The 3669-nt window shown below is 35.3% G+C and overlaps 1 non-coding gene and 1 pseudogene across 1 annotated transcript; both read right to left on the reverse strand.

Annotated features, from left to right (window-relative positions):
- Positions 1 to 3003: 3003 nt before the first annotated feature.
- LOC142847172 (large ribosomal subunit protein eL28 pseudogene) lies at positions 3004 to 3321 on the reverse strand (annotated as a pseudogene).
- On the reverse strand, positions 3272 to 3378 carry LOC142847485 (U6 spliceosomal RNA). The gene has a single exon (XR_012910232.1). It is a non-coding gene; the product is annotated as a U6 spliceosomal RNA (small nuclear RNA).
- Positions 3379 to 3669: the final 291 nt, after the last annotated feature.

Genomic DNA, 3669 nt, shown 5'->3' on the forward strand with positions numbered 1-3669 from the left:
TGAGGCTTTTGTTGTTACTAAGATTTGTTTTGCGAAGTTTCTTAAAAAAATATTTATGATCTGTAGCTTTGATTTGCTAATTATGATCTTTCACTACTTATTTCATAACAGAATAAAAGTCCTCATATTGCTCTATTTGTCACTTTATAGTATGGAGAAGTTTCTGTGTAAGTGGAATAATATTAATATAATATATCAGACTTTAAACAAAATAAAAGCTTGTTATTTCTCTTTCCTTGAGAACAGAATCTTGGTGTAAGAAGGGACTAAAAGGATTTTATTTACACCTTGAATAAAGATCTGTCTTTAATTCCTAAGGGACCCACAATTTTACTGAAGTATTTCATTCACCCTTGGGCTTGTACAACTCCCAAGACAAATCCAAAACATAGTCTCATCTCCACATTGTATTCATATCTAAAGGAAAATGTATTGCATTATCTCATTTCTTCCTATATCCTAAATAGAAACATTCTACATGCTCTTATTCTATATTTCCCATTTTTTTCTGAAATAATTTAGTAATTTCAGCAGCTTAGTTCAATAGTCTCTCATTTAATATTTCACTTTATAAAATTTCCCCCTTCAAAAGTTTTTGCTTTTACAACGATTAGAAATTGCAATCTGAAGTTTGTCCAGAGAATTTAATACAACTAGTTTAAATTAAATTAACTTCCTTTCTTTTGTATCCACAATTTATGAATTAGTGATAGTGACTAAGAGCCCATATTTTATCAAATTGCTGTAACAACTAAATGAAATACTGTTACTAAATTTGTGATAACATGGTGGCACATGCAAATACCTAAAACAACATAATGTATTGCTATTGCTCTTGTCTGCCCCCCATAACCAGATGAAAAGACACTATTTCTGAAGAAGACATATTGACTAAAGGACATAGAGAAATGAATCTTGAAAAGAAGAAGAAAGTTTATGAGTATGAAGTGTCATTCTCTATCTCTTCTGATTGATTTTTGGAATCTATTTTGTTAGCTATAAGGATAGCTACATCCGCTTGTTTCTTAGGTCCATTTGATTGGAATACCTTTTACCAGCCCTTTGCTCTGAGATAGTGTCTGTCTTTGAGTTTGAGGTGTGTTTCTTGTATACAGCGGAAAGCTGGGTCCTGTTTTCATATCTATTCTGTATCTTTTTATAGGTCTCTTTTATTGAGTCAATTGATATTAAGAGATATTAATGACCAGCTGTTGTTAATACCTGTTATTTTTCAGTCATAGTGTTTGTGTGTTTTTATACTTTGTTTTTTGTTGGTGGGGGTTATCTTTTGCCTGTGGTTACAGTTAGCTACCTTGGGTTGGTGTTTTCATTCTAGTACTTTCTTTAGGGCTGAGTTTGTGGCTCTAGGGGAACAGTGAGTGGAGAAGGTCTATTGGAAGCTCACCAGGCTCTCTGGCAGTTTAATAGTCAAAGTGAGTTAGAGCTAGGGGTCAGGATAGAATGCAGAGTTGTGGAAGAGACGCTATGAAAGGATAGTCTGTAGAATCAGCAGGAGACATGGACAGGAGCAGAGGGAAATAAATTAGATGGTAACCTGCTACAGGGCTAAAAAGTAGTCAGGGGCATTGGATCTGGATGAACATAGAGTGTGGAAAAGATCTGAAGGTAGCTTATTTGGTCTTCCGGCAGGTGTGACATGTGGTTTAGCAGGAGATGTCTCCCTGAACTGGAGCCTGGTATACAATTGTGAGAATGGAAGGGAGGCCAAGAAGGGATGGTTTGTGCATTCCACAGAAGAAAGAGTCAGGGAGGAAGGAGGAAAGGAGGCTGAAGCTTTCATTCTGTTGCAGTTCTAGAGAGAAGTCCAAGGGAACAGATCAGAGGAACAAAAAGAGTAGAAAAAGATTTGGGGCACCTTACCTTGTCTTCCCCAGATTGACTTTTACCCTTTCTTGGACATCAATGTGTCCCTTGGAAATTCCAGTGCTTTCATGATCTGGGTGTTTTTATTGATTGGCCATTTTTCACAATTAACATTACCACTATAAATAATATTTATTTGAACCTCTTTGGTCAATCAGTTGTGTTATATTTATTTCACAAATATTAACAAGCAGATGAGGAATATAAGTATTACATAATATTATAGAATCCTCCCTTTTTTTAGAGAGAATTCTTTCAGGTTTTCTGGATTCAGTGTGACACTGCCTATATCATGCATAGCCATAACTACTTCAATGTGTGATGTCTAATTTTTTTCAGTTAATCAAAAATTTCTTAAGAGGGTATTTATAGCATTGTTAAAATATTTCTGCATCTGCTGAAATCACCATATTGTTTTAGCCTCATGTTCTTCAATATTCTAATACTGACTGTGTATAATGAACAGCCTTATGCAAATTAACTTGATTATATTGTTTGATTTTTTTTAAATGCCATTGAGCAATTGGCTTTAAAATATTAAAGTATACATCCATTTTTAAATTTTAGTTGTATTTTATCTGGTTTTTATATAGGCTAAAGCTGTATTTATAGGACCAAATTGAACATGTTCTTACTCTCTATTTATGGAAGAGTTTGTGAAATTGTTGGTATCAGTGGCTCTTAAAAGTATGGTAAAATCCAATTATGAGGTAAATTGTCCTGCAGTTTTATTAAATGGGAGAATTTTATTAGTGCATCAGTCATTGCACACTACTTGTCATCAATTGTTTCAGATACTTGCTTAAATGCTTTATTGCACAATTTCATATATCATATGCAATAAGAAGGATATAAATTTCTTACAGATTTTCATAATAATTTATAGCATAATATCCCCCAAGCACTTCTTTAATGATGCTTTGTCTTTCACTGATAGTTGAGATAATATGTATTATTTTCCAATTTCTGTTAAGCTCTGTTTATCTTTTGTTTGCTTGGCAGAAAGGTTGATAATATTATTAATTTTCTAAACATATGTTGCTTCTGTGACACAATATAGTGTTTTTTTATTTATCATCTTATGAACACAGTTCAAATCTTTTTTTTTTTTTTTTGAGATGGTTGAAAAAAGTCAGTAGACTCTTTATTGCTTCTGGGGTGTAGGGCTCAGGAGCTCTTGGTGGGACGGGTCCGTTTCCTCTTCACCACCACAGGCTTCTGGCTTCGTAGGATGGCACTGGCCCTGCGGATGGCCGCCATGCGCAGATCAGGGCGGTACTTGTTCTTTCGGATCATGTGCCTGATGCTGCTCAGGGTGGCCCGTGCATTCTTGTTGATGGTGGTCCTTACGTAAGAAGTAGCTGGTTTGCGCTGACCGGATCTGCGTAAAAATATGGAACGCTTCACGAATTTGCGTGTCATCCTTGCGCAGGGGCCATGCTAATCTTCTCTGTATCGTTCCAATTTTAGTATATGTGCTGCCGAAGCGAGCACCACAGTTCAAATCTTAATTATGGCTTACCTACCTCAATACGTTGCAATTGATATTTTTCTGGCTAGAGAAAAATGATATGATACTACTACTCTACTATAGAGTAACATAAGAACTTAGAACAAATTGAAGGTCAGTTGGGTTCTGTTTCCACATTTTTTCGTCAAATCTGATAAGTATATTCTAGGATCCATAGATCACTGCGTCTAGAGCTCAGTGTGCAATGTTTCTCTAGAGTTCTCTACATCACCAGGTTAAACTCTAGTATTGTAAACAAGCAAGGGAAAAGGAAT

This window comes from Microtus pennsylvanicus, chromosome 3 (genome assembly GCF_037038515.1).
Source record: "Microtus pennsylvanicus isolate mMicPen1 chromosome 3, mMicPen1.hap1, whole genome shotgun sequence".
Lineage (NCBI taxonomy): Eukaryota > Metazoa > Chordata > Mammalia > Rodentia > Cricetidae > Microtus > Microtus pennsylvanicus.